The 13,552-nt window shown below is 40.3% G+C and overlaps 1 long non-coding RNA gene across 1 annotated transcript in view; it reads right to left on the bottom strand.

Moving 5' to 3' along the window:
* LOC101430972 (uncharacterized) overlaps positions 1-11,101 on the bottom strand; it is a 46,788-nt gene extending 35,687 nt beyond the window's left edge. Inside the window, exons 1-2 of the long non-coding RNA XR_009181847.2 lie at positions 10,867-11,101; positions 10,242-10,313 (exon numbers count right to left, since the gene is read on the bottom strand). This is a non-coding gene — a long non-coding RNA (uncharacterized lncRNA). The remainder of the gene's footprint in view (positions 1-10,241; positions 10,314-10,866) is intronic.
* Between the last annotated feature and the right edge of the window lie 2,451 nt (positions 11,102-13,552).

Below are 13,552 nucleotides of genomic sequence, written 5' to 3'. Positions count from 1 at the left end.
CAATAGACAAATGGAATCAAACTGATGCTTCAGAAACAGACCCTCACAGGTATGGTCAAGTGATTTTTGACTAGCCTGTCAAACTCACACAGCTTAGGGAGAACAATCCATTTAACATATGGTGCTGAAAGAATTGGATATCCATGGCTGAAAGAAGGAAAGAGGACCCCTATCTCACACATTATCCAAAAATTAACTCAAAATGGATCATAAAACTTCTAGAAGAAATTATTGCAAAATATCTTCAAGACCTCATGGTAGCTGGTTCTTAAAGGAGATAAGAGGAGGACTGAGTGGACTACTGATGTTTAATGTATGTAGAAGTTTAAATTAGCTTTACTGTAAAAGTGTGGAAATGTAGAGTGGAGGGTAACATACAGTGAGTAACAGCCAGTTTATAAATGGGGATGCGACTGAAAATGGTAGTCTAGTTATGTAAATGCCAATTGACAGAATGCTGGAGAATAATATAGGAACTGGATGGTACAATAACCCAAGAGGTGGATGAGAATTGTGGTCGATGATACAGATGCAAGAGTGTAATTTGTTAGCTAAACAAATGTATATCACTACTGCATGGTGTTGGGAATGTGGAGAAGCATGGGAAAAATACAGTTGGAGTGACCTATGGACTGTGGTTAGTAGTAATAATATAGTATACTTGCATCTATACCAAAAATGTACTGTGTTGGTACTGAATCAGTATGGAAAATGTGAGCCAAATGTACACTACGGACATGGTAACAATCAAATGATATTATTTTATCTGTAGCAAATGACACACCAAATTGTGGTATGTTGATGGAGGGGTGTTGTTTGGAAATTCTGCAATGTGCATGATTGCTTTATAAGGTTACAACTTCTGTCATAAAAAATATATTTTAAAAATAATAATAGGGTGGGTTGGGGGAAAAACACACCAAATGTAAGATAAGGACTATGATTTATAGTAAGATTTTGACAGTGTTCTTTCATAGTTTGTAACAAACGTCTCATGACAATGCAAGGTGTTGGTGGACACCTTGTATGGGACCGTGTATGGGACCGTGTATGATGTTATGCATGCTTGCTTTGTAAGTTCACAACTTTTACTATTCAGTTAATTGTTTATTTATGCTCATATATAAATGATATAAAGATAATAATAACAGGATTTGTTGGGGGAAAATACTTTGTTTACTAGTAATATTTTGACAATGTTCTTTAATCATTAGTTAAAAAGGTTTAACAACAATGCAAGTTATTGGTGGTAGGGTGTGTTATGAGAGTCCTGTATGATCCTATGTATGATTGTTTTGTAAGTTTGCAACTATTATACACTTATTGTTTATGTATGAGTGCATATACTTCAATAAATTTTTTAAAAACAGTAACATTTCTGTAAACCAATAATGAGCAATCTGAGGAGAAGATCAAGAAAGAAATACCATTTACAATAGTAAATATAAAAATCCAATACCTAGGAATAAATTTAACTAAAGATGTAAAAGACTTATACACAGAAAACTACACAACACTGTTAAAGGAAATCAAAGAAGACTTAAATAAATGGAATACCCTGTTAATGGATAGGAACACTAAATATCACCAAAATGTCTATCCTACCCAAACTGACCTACAGATTTAATGCAATCCCAATAAAAATCAAAACAGCATTTTTTAATGAACTGGAAAAACTTTGAAATTTATTTGGAAGGGCAAGAGATCCTGAATGGCCAAAAACATACTGAAAAAGAAAAATGAAATCAAAGGAATCATACTACCTGCCTTTAAAACATACTGCAAAGCTATAATGATTAAAATGGCATGGCGTTGGCAAAGGGATAGACATACTGACAAACTGAACCAAGCTAAGCGTTCTGATATAGATCCTTACATATACAGTCCTCTGGTATTCAACAAGACAACCAAGCCCACTAAACTGGGAGAGAAAGGCCTCTTCAACAGATGGTGCTTAGAGAACTGGATATCAATATGCAAAGGAATGAGAGAGGATTACCATTTCACACCTTATACAAAAATTAACCCACAATGGATCAAAGATCTAAATATAAGAGCCAAGACCATAAAGACCTTGGAAGACAATGTAGGGAAGCATCTACAGGACACTGTAATAGGAAATGACTTCATGAATTTCACACCCAAAGCATGAGCAGTGAAAGAAAAAATAGATAAGCGGGACCTCAACAAAATTAAAGCCTTTTGTACCTCAAAGGAGTTTATCAAGAAAGTGAAAAGACAGCCTACCCAGTTGCAGAAAATATTTGGTAACTATGTGTCTGATAGGAGCCTAATGCCCAACATATAGAAAGAAATCCTGTGTCTCGAAAACAAAAAGACAAACAACCAATTCAAAAAATGTGCAAGAGATTTCAACAGACACTTCACCAAAGAAGAAATACAAATGGCCAAGAAGCACATGAAAAGATGCTCAACATCACTAGCTATTAGGAAAATGCAAATCAAAACTACAAGGAGATACCATCTTACACACAACAGACTGGTTGCTATTAAAAAAAAAACAAAAACAGAGGACTACAGGTGTTGGCGAGGATGTGGAAGACTGGGATCCCTCATCCACTGCTGGTGGAAATGTTGTAAGATCCAGCCATTCTGCAGTACAGTTTGGCAGTTCATCACAAAGCTAGCTATAGATTTGCCATATGACCCAGCAATTCAACTGCTGGGTATATACCCAGAAGAACTGAAAATAAGGGCACAAACTTATATATGCACACCAATGTTCAAGGCAGCATTACTGACTATTGCCAAAAGTTGCATAGAACCCAAATGCCCATCAGGAGATGAATGGATAAACAAAATGTGGTATATACATACAATGGAATACTACTCAGCTGTAAGAAGAAATACAATACTAACACATAAGATAACATGGAAAATCTTGAGAACTACATGTTAAGAGTGCCAAGCCAGGCAATAAAGGACAAATACTACATGACCTCTCTGATATGAAGTAAGCAGATCAAGCTCTCTCAGAAAGCTGGAGACTGGATGATAGAATTACAGGAAATTGGGAGTGAGAGGAAGTTTGTGACCTGACGCCTACACCAGAGAAACCTATGATAAAGTGGAGCTGAATAGTTGTGCAGTGAAGGGATAAGACAGTGGCATAGGGATAATATTGGGCTGGGCTTTGCAGGCTCAGGGGGGGCTAGGGTTGGGAGGATGGGTCAGATGGCCCATGGATTGGAGGGAGGGTTTGGGGGAAGGAGGTGAACATGGGAGATTGTCAGGTACACGGTTGAAACCAAAATATTGAGAAAACTCTTTAGAAAATATGACAAGGAAGGGTTACTTGTGTAAGCTGTTTGACAGGGGGCATCTGGCACAGGGTGCACCTGGGGCAGGTTCTAGGGAGTGTGTGAGTGCTCAAGTTGACATAATGTGTTATATCAGTGGGTGGAGATCCATACAATGAGTGGGAAGGTGTTTTACCCCTATTCTGGGGAGGCCGGATGTTCTCAAACAGAGGAGAGGGTGTCTCTCAAAAGCATGGGTGGCCCCCAGCTGGGGAGGACAGACTAGTGTGTCAAGCCATTAACATTGCTGCAAGTATCTATGAATCTTGTCCTTCAAGCAGTGAAGCTTGGTTGACACTGTGGGCCCTGAGGGGAAGGGGAAAGAGGAATAGAAAAGATGGAAGAGGGGGTAACTGTGGGGCAATGGAAGTGTTCCACAAGATCATGCAATGATGATATAGGCCATGTTAAATATCACCAAAAATTTATAAAAGTGTATAGTCTAAAATGTAAACCATAATGTAACCAAAAATTTAGAAAAGTGTACAGTCTAAAATATGAACCATAATGTAAACTATAATGCAACCATGGTTAGTAGCTATGATTCAATATCTGTACATTAGCTGTAGCAAATATAAAATCCATATGGAAAAAGATCATTGCTGGGTGTAGCAGTTTGATATGGTTATGAATAACAAAAATAGATATTGGATTATGCTTATAATCTGATCTATACTTGGGCACAATTGAGTTACGATTAGGGTGTTGACTCAAGACCCCTTGGTGGGTGGGGACCCACAGATAAAAGGCATGGCAAAGAACAGAGTTGAGGGTTTCTGATGTTGGAGTTTGAATGTTGGAGTTTGATGCTGAAGATTTGAGATGGACCCCTGGCAAGTAAGTTCACAGAGGAAAGACAAGCCAGCCACAGGAAGAAAGGAACCTTGAACCCAGAGAAAAGCAAGCCCCAGGAACACAGGAACCCAGAAAGCCTGAACTCTCACCGACATCGGCAGCCATCTTGCTCCAAATAGACTTTGGTGAGGGAAGTGACTTATGCTTTATGGCCTGGTATCTGTAAACGCCTACCCCAAATAAATATCCTTTATAAAAGCCAACCCATTTCTGATATTTTGCATGAGCAGCCCTTTGGCTGACTAATACACTGGGAAAGGGGAAAAAGCGTTTGATACTGGGTAAATAGGAATCCCCTATATTATATATGTGACTTTACTGTGATCAAAAACTATTTTGAAGACAAAATTAAAAAGTTTTAAAAAATGATCTAGACACTGAGGAAGGAATGGAAGAGATTTCCTTGCCATGGACACACAGGGCAATACCTATTACAGTGATGAAAGGAAAAACATCAAAAGCAAAGTTTCATGATATTTTCCATTTTTTAATACCCCAATTTATTTTTTACTTCTTTAGTTTTTCTAAATTATTATATATTCTATTCCTAATCTTTAAACCTATTGTTATGATTTCATTTTCCTACTAATTGAATATGGCAATATATTAGGCTCATTTTTTAAGAAGTTTTGAATCACAGAAGGGTTCAACTATGGCAGGGGAGGAGCACAGTTGTGGCGTGTCATTGATGGGGGACACATGGTTGGGAGGGAGTTCTCCAGAGCATGTATATAGGATATACAAATATGTTCAGATATTCACTGGGTATTGTAATAGTAAATAAAGTCACACATGACAACTGAGGGAGTGCTGAGATCCTAGTCAGGGGAGCTCTGTTGCATTCCCAATTGGAACAGCAACAATCCAGCAAGAGCAAGGGCAAAGACCTGTGAAGAAGGATGGTCCAGTGATGGGCCCTTGATCTTGATGACTATGCTTATGAGCCTGTATGCTTGAAATTTCCACTAGAGCTACAGCTGCAGGGTGCCTAAGAGTTACCTCCTGAGAATCTCCACGTTGCTCAAATGTGGCCACTCTTTAAGCCAAACTCAACATGTAAACGCACTACCTTCCCTAGCATGGGACATGACTCCCAGGGATGAGCCTCCCTGGCACAGAAGGATTACTGCCAATCACCAGCTGGTGATACCACTAGAAAAAGACCTGGAATAAAAGGGGAAATGGTAAAAACAAATGAGTTTACATGACTAAGAGACTTGAAAATGAGTTGGGAGGTCATGAGAGGGGTCATGCTTCACACGTCTCAGCAGAATCCCAGTGACAGCCAAAGTAGATACAACCCCATGTCCTGGTGCTTCTGAGGGCATAGAACACAGGTTCTATGATCATGGTAGATGGCTCTGGAGTTCAGTGCCTTAACAGTGGGCCCTACTTAGGAATTTGTGCTCCTGAGTGTGATGAAGTTGGACTCAGGTGTGACCTTTCTACACAAACCTCTTCTATCTGAACTTGTGACTGGCACTGGGATCAGTGTATGCTCAAGAGACTTGAATCTCCAAACTGCCCATGTGCCAGTTGGGCCCTGAAACTCAGCAGAGATGCAACACATACTCTCCTGTTCATGGGACTTACCCAGGTCACCTAATTGGACAGTGAGGATGGTCAACCACCACACCAGGGAACTAAAATGGTCTACAACTGCAAGCAGGAGAATCACATACATCAGTCATGTGATCTCTAAGCCCTCTCTCAAATTAGAGGTGGAGTGGACATTGCCATCCCAGCATCCACAGGATGGAGGAATAAAACACGGATTAGAGTGGACTTACTAGTATTCTACTATAGAACTACTGTGACTCTAGCAATGGAAGAAATTGTATCATTGATGTGGAGACAGTGGCCACAGGAGTTGCTGAGGGTAGGGAAAGGGAAAAAGAGGTGTGATATGGAAGCATTTTCAGGACTTGGAGTTGTCCTGAATTCTATTGCAGGGACAGATGCAGGACATTATATATCCTGCCATAATCCACTGAATGGACTGGGGGAGAGTTTAAACTACAATGCAAAATATATGCAGTGCAGCAGTGCTCCAAAATGTATTCACCAAATGCAGTAAATGTGCCACAATGATGAAAGAGGTTGTTGATGTGGGAGCAGTGGAGGTGGGGTGGGGTATATGGGAACCTCATATTTTTTAATGTAACATATTGTGTGATCTATGTATCATTTCAAAAAAGATAATAAAAAATTTTGCTAAAATAAAATCAGAGACAAATGAAATAGCAATGTACTACTGGTGAAGTTTAGATTGAGATGTAAATACTAAGGGGTGCAGTATTTTTTTTTTGTCTAGGTTTTTTGCTTATTATTACTATTAATGTTTGTATAATGAAAATAAAATTATTGAATTGATGAATGAACAACTGTGTAATTCTTCCAAATAACGTTGATTATACACATTGCATAGATTATATGCTTTAGTAATATGTATCAATAAAAGTGATAGGTTCACTTTTATTGGGAAGGTTGTTTTCATTTTATTTTGGACCTAGAAAATCATCCAAAAACACTGCACCTCATCTAGAGAGTTTGGGACTGGCATCAAGATTCCTGGGCTGATACAAATAAGGAAAGTAAGCTCACTTCTCTGTAAGAAAGGAAAATGACAATTCTTATTCCTCAGCAATTCTTGTCGTCCTACTTTTTAAAAAAAGCATGACGCCATGAATACAGCTCTTTGTTTTGTCAGGAATATAGATGGATGGGCACTATTGGGTGGGAGGAACAAGCTAACTTAGTTAATAATTTTTAAAAAGACTATAAATCTCACAACTTTCCTCTGATGTAGGTATTTTCAAAAAACATTTTCACTTTTACAAGTGAGGAATAGGCACCATGATTTTAAGCAATTTGTATAAAGTTACTAAACAAGTAAATTCTAAATCCTAGATACAGATAAATTGGGCTCTACTCTAAAGAATGGCAAATATCAAGTCACAAGAATTCTAATTCCATCCAAGTTGGGTTGATTCCAAATGACATACTGTGTAGTGTCTCCACTACACTGACTAGTTAAAAATGCAATTCTTTTAAAGCATTTTATCACATATGCATCATAAGAGTCCCAGAAGGAGAAGCAAGAAAAGGGCAGACAAATTATTTGAAGAAATAATGGCCCAAACTTTTCAAGTCTGATGAAAGACATGAATCCACATTCCCAAGATGCTCAACAAACTCCAAGCAGGACACATTACAAGAGATCCACACCTAAACAGACTGCAGACAAATGATCAAAACCAAAATGAAAACGACTTTTGAAAGGAACACTAGAGAAGCTACTCATCATAGGCAAGAGATCCTAAATAAGATTAACTGGTGATTTCTCATCAGAATCCAAGGAAGCCAGAGGAGAGTGGAATTATATATAAAATCCTGAAAGAAAAATGAATCAAACCAAGAACTCTCTATCTAGGAAAACTGTCCTTCAAGAATGAAGCAGATTCTGCAAAGTGGTGGAGAACAAAATGAATATTCAAAAATCGGCATTGTTTCTACACATGGATTTGAGTAATCCAAAAAGGGAATCGAGAAAAAAAATCCATTTACAGTAGCAACCAAAGCATAAAATAAATACGAATAAATTTATCAAAGTATATAAAGGACTTATATGCAGAAAACGTTAAGTCATTACTAAAAGAAATTAAAGAAGACCTAAATAAGTGGAAAGATATTTTGTGCTGAAGGACTGGAAACCTTACTATCATTAAGATGTTATTATTATGCAAAGCTATCTACAGATCTAAAGGACTTTCAATAAAAATTTCAACAGCCTTCTTTACAGAAATGGAAAAGCTAATCATCAGGCTCATATGGAAGAGCAAGGGACACTGAATAATCAAAAACATCTTTGAAAAGAACAAAGTTGGAGGACTCACACTTGCAAATTTCAAACCTTAAAGCTGCAGTAATAAAAAATATATAATACTGGATTAGGACAGACATACACATAAGACCAACGGAACAGAGTTCTAAGGGTAGAAATACACCCACTCATCAATGTCCAATTAATTTTTAAAAAAAGATTTATGTATTTATTTATTTATTCCCCTCTTGCTTTTTTTTTTTTTTTTTTTTTGCTGTCTGTTCTCTGTGTCCATTTGCTGTGCATTTTTTCTGTGTCTGCTTATCTCCCTTTGTTGCATCATCTTGCTATGTCAGCTCTCCTGGCCAGCTTGCCTTCACAAGGAGGCCCTATAACACCAACCCAGGGCCTCCCACATGGCAGATGGGAGCACAGCTGCTTCCCTCCAATTAATTTTTGACTAGGGTGCCAAGTCCACTCAAAGGGGAAAGAACACTCTCTTCAACAAATGGTATAGGGAAAACTGGATATCCATGTGACAAAGAATAAATGTGATCAGACAAAACACAATATCTACTGAAAACAGATAACAACCTTGATGTAATAACTAAACCCATAAAATTCTTAGAAGAAAACATAGGGAACTATCTTCAGGACACTGTATTAGGCAAAGGATTCTTATTTTTTATTAGAGAAAACATATGTTTAAAGCAAATTACACATAAAATACAGAGTTCTCTTATACCACCCTATTATTAACACCTTGCATTAGTGTGCTACAGTTCTTACAAGAGAAGAAAGAACATTTTTATACTTGCACTCTTTACTATCATCTTTTGTTTACATTAGGGTTTACTCTGTATTGTACAATTCTATGGTTCCTTTAGAATTTTTATTCTAGTAATATATATACAACCTATTAACTAAACCCTATTAAAACAGCTAAAATAATGGAGTTGAAGAAGGACAACCACCACACCATGGAGCCTAGAGTGATTACAACTGAAAGTGGGAGGATTGCATCCAGCATCCATGTGGAATCTGAGCCTCCTCTTGACATAGAGGTGCAATGGACACAACCAATCCAATGTCCACATAGAAGAGGTGGCATTGAATTGGGAAAAGTGGACATGGTGGCTGATGGGTATGGGGAAAGGCAGGAAGAGATGAGAGGTGGAGGCGTCTTTGGGACATGGAGCTGCCCTGGATGGTGCTTCAGAGGCAATCACTGGACATTGTATATCCTCACAGGGCCCACTGGATGGAATGGGGGAGAGTATGGGCCATGATGTGGACCACTGACTATGAGGTGCAGAGGTGCCCAAAGATGTACTTACCAAATCCAATGGATGTGTCATGATGATGGGAGAGAGTGTTGCTGGGGCGGGGAGAGGTGGGGTGGAGGGGTGGGGTTGAATGGGACCTCACATATATATTTTTAATGTAATATTATTACAAAGTCAATAAAATAAAAAAATTAAAAATAAATAAAACAGCTAAAATATAAAAGTGACAATACCAAATGCTGGTGTGAATGCAGAGAAACTGAGTCTCTTATACATTGCTCAAGGGAATGTAAAATGGTACAGTCACTCTAAAAACTAGTTTGAGCAATTTCTTATAAAACTAAATATATACTTACCATAAAACCCAGCAAGTACACTCGTGCACATCAATCAGTTAGAAGTGAAAACTTATGCCCAAACTAAAGCATCAGTTTGTTCTTTGAAAAGATTTATCAAACTGATAAACATCTAGCTAGGCTAACCAAACATAAAACACAAAAGATACAAATGAGCACTACCAGGAATGGAAGAGGGGTCATCACCCCTGGTTCCACAGACATTAAGAGATAATAAAAAATAAAAACAAAATAAAATAAAAAAAGTAAAAATAACAGGATACTCAAAGAAGACTAGGAACAACCCTATTGCCAATAATTAGATAACTTAGATGTAATGGGCCCAACTCCTTGAGAGATGCAAACTCTCAAAACACACAAAAACATAGATAATCAGAATAGTCTTATAACCATTAAACTTTTGAACCGATAATTGGTAACATTCCACATTTGGATGTGTCACTGGCATACTCTACCAAACACTGAAGGAGAAATGAAACAAACTCTCCACAATCTCTTTCAGAAAACAAAGCAGAGGGAATATTTCTTGACAAACTCTAAGGCCAACATTATCCTAATACAAAATCAAATAAAGATAGTAAAAGAATGGAAAATTACATACCAATATGTCTCGTGAACATAAAACCAAAACTTTGTCCCATTGACTGGTAAAGTCCAGCTGACTAGGGGCCTCCTGAAAGGAAAATTCATATAACACACTATAGTTCATAAGCCTGTCTTGGTCCATCCACATAATCATTATAATTAAAGTGCATTTTGTTGGAAAGTCACACTTGCTCATATGAATAAAAGCCAAACCATATTTGAAAAAGGTATACAATTAGAGGTGTGCCTCCCTCTCATCCAGCCCGTTCCCTCAGTTCTACCCCTCCCAGGCACCCACTTGCCAATTGCTTGAATATCACTGCATGAAGAGGCCCAGGTACAAGCATGAATGTCTACGTCTGATTGTACATCCTATTTTTGTGTGCCTTTTTAAATTTTTGACTTCAATTGTTATTCAGTCAAACTTTTTAAGAGAAATTTCCACAACAGACCTAAGAGCATGACCATATAACATAAAGTCACATCAGGAAACTCAGTGAAAGGGGGTGACATTAAAAGGTAGGACGACAGATATAACCCAGGACTGCTGCAGACAAATGGGAACATGCAGTCACCCTGGAACTAACCACTCTTTGTCACAGCTTTACTGCCATCCAGCCCAGGGAAGCCCGTTAACTTACAAATCTGTGATCTGAAGTTCCCCTGGGTCCACCGCACACAAATCCACCACCTCCTACTCCAGCCAAGAGCGTGGGGAGGTTCAGTGGATTAAAGAGTCAGAAACTCAGCAGAGGGGTCAGTCCCCCGTCAGTGCACAGGACTAACACCCTCCACAAACACCCCCAGGCCACAGAGCTCCAGGCGGCCGAGCACCTGAAGAGCGACAACGACCGCCAACAGCTTCCAACAGCCTAAGTCTGCAGCCTGCCCCTAAGCATCATGGGAACCGAGGCAGCTTCTGGCCACACCCCATGTAGGCTCCGCCCCCAACCTGCTGCAGGCGGCCAGTGCCTCTGACAGTGGGGGGCCCCGCCCACTTCCTGGAGGGGAAACCGTTTTCCTCCTGGAAGGGCGGTTCCCTAGCCCCCTCTCTGGTAGCTCGCGGTAAGGCAGGTTGGCTATTTAGGAAGGCTGTGCCCAAGGGTGGCACCGTCCCCCCCCCCACATCTGAGTAGCAGGAGGCCACACCCAAAGAGGTGCCCCCCAGCCACCCCACTCAGAGGCTGAGGCCAGGTTCCCAAAGCTCTGTGCACTGAGCCACTAGGCCCTGGAGAATCCGAATAGTAGGGTTTCAATGATAAAATAGGAGGCCTAAATTAAAAGATGAATTTTCCTGACTTTGAAACTTTTACTAGCAGAGACAGAATTTTACCCTACACAGGAAAACTTATAGCACTCTGCTCTAAAGCTCTATGCAAGTGAGAACCAAGTCCATGCCTCTCATGAAATCGGAAAGACAATCCAATGAAGAGGCACGGTGCAGTCCTCAGTGATCCAGAAATCACTGCCAATCATCAGTGGAGGAGGAGGGGCCTGGGAGGCATTTCCACCCTGAGCTGTCAGTACCCGGACTGGCTGCTATAGATGGTGACTCCTGGGCAGATGGTTTGGTTCCTGCCACCCACTTTGCAAAGTCTCGCTCTAATAAGGAGCTGAAATTTGGGAGCGTATTACATAAAACTGGGAAAATAATTCATTACTCTAGGGTTATGTGCAGCTATTTACAGCAACTAGTTGAACCCTTTAGAGTCCTCCAATTAACAAAAACTAAAGCACCAGAGTTTGCCTCATCTGCGCATTTCTCCAGGCCTGCTATACTGAAATCATCAGAAAAATTATAAAACCAATACAAAATCTTACATATTTTTACAGAGCAGAGTGTACCTATAGGAGAGAGTCAGAGGGAGGTCTGCCACAGAGCTGAGGGAGGTGTGGAGATGGAGGAGAGGGAGACTGGAAGATGCCACCCTTGATGTGAAGTTACACAATCAGAGCCACCAGGAGCTGGGACAGGCAGGAACAGATTCTCTTCTACAGCCTCAGGGGAACAGAGCCTGCCAACACCTTGAATATGGCCCAGTGACAGTGACTCCAGACCCCCAGCCCCCAGAACTGTGCACAAATATGTTTCTGCAGTTTTAAACCACAGAGTTAGTGCTCACTGGTTGCAGCAGCCACAGGAAACTGCATCAAGGGCCTTCTGTTTCTGGATCTGCCCCTTCCTACCCTGTGGCCCTGTCTGATCCCTGGTCACAAGTTCTCCTCCCTGTTTAAACAGGGATTCTCACCACTCCTTGTCCACAGCAGAGGTGCTGGTGGGAACTACCTTGTAGCTTTGTGATGGTTTCAGGAGGGAAGACATGTAAAGCACAGATAAGTCACGGGCACGTAATAAGTGCTCAAGAAATGGGAGCTATCACCGCCACCACCGATATCATCATCATCACCATAGGTGAGAGAAGCAAAGAGGCCATATATTCTGTTTTTATTCATCCACTTTAGATTCAGCATTTAAAGGTCAGATAAAAAACAAACAGTTTCAGTACTGATGTCAGATGTGATATTTATTTCTATGATTTTATCTTATACAAACAAAAATAAATCCTCTTGTCATTGAAAAATGTAACAAAATTTCAAGTATACATTTTACTGCTATAATAATTAGAAAGGAGGTAAACGGACTTTGGCCCAGTGGTTAGGGCGTCCGTCTACCACATGGGAGGTCCGCGGTTCAAACCCCGGGCCTCCTTGACCTGTGTGCGGCTGGCCCATGTGCAGTGCTGATGCGCGCAAGGAGTGCCCTGCCATGCAGGGGTGTCCCCCACGTAGGGGAGCCCCACGCGCAAGGAGTGCGCCTCATAAGGAGAGCGAAAGAAAGTGCAGCCTGCCGAGGAATGGGGCCGCCCACACTTCCCATGCCGCTGACGACAACAGAAGCGGACAAAGAAACAAGACGCAGCAAAAAGACACAGAGAACAGACAACCGGGGGAGGGGAGGGGAATTAAATAAATAAAAATAAATCTTAAAAAAAATTAATTAGAAAGGACTGAGAGAGGAGCACAGAAGAGACTTAATGAGTACCTATGAATTCCAAGAACTCTTCAGGTCCACTCACATTCCAATCACCACCACACCCTTATAATACAGGGATTATTTGTGTAGCTTGGGAGACAGAGACTTAGAGAGGGGAAGTAACTTTCCCAGGGGCACACAGACAATGAGAGGACCAGAACTTAAATCCTGGTCTCAGTTCTGCTCAGCACAACTCATCAGGCTGCCTCTCTCTTTTAAACACAATGGCAAATAAATTACCTCTCTCCTCATCTGGGGAACCATTTGCAGGAGCAAACCAGGTCTGAAGATCA

Source organism: Dasypus novemcinctus, chromosome 19 (genome assembly GCF_030445035.2).
Source record: "Dasypus novemcinctus isolate mDasNov1 chromosome 19, mDasNov1.1.hap2, whole genome shotgun sequence".
Lineage (NCBI taxonomy): Eukaryota > Metazoa > Chordata > Mammalia > Cingulata > Dasypodidae > Dasypus > Dasypus novemcinctus.
This window is presented reverse-complemented; position numbering and strand designations above follow the sequence as displayed.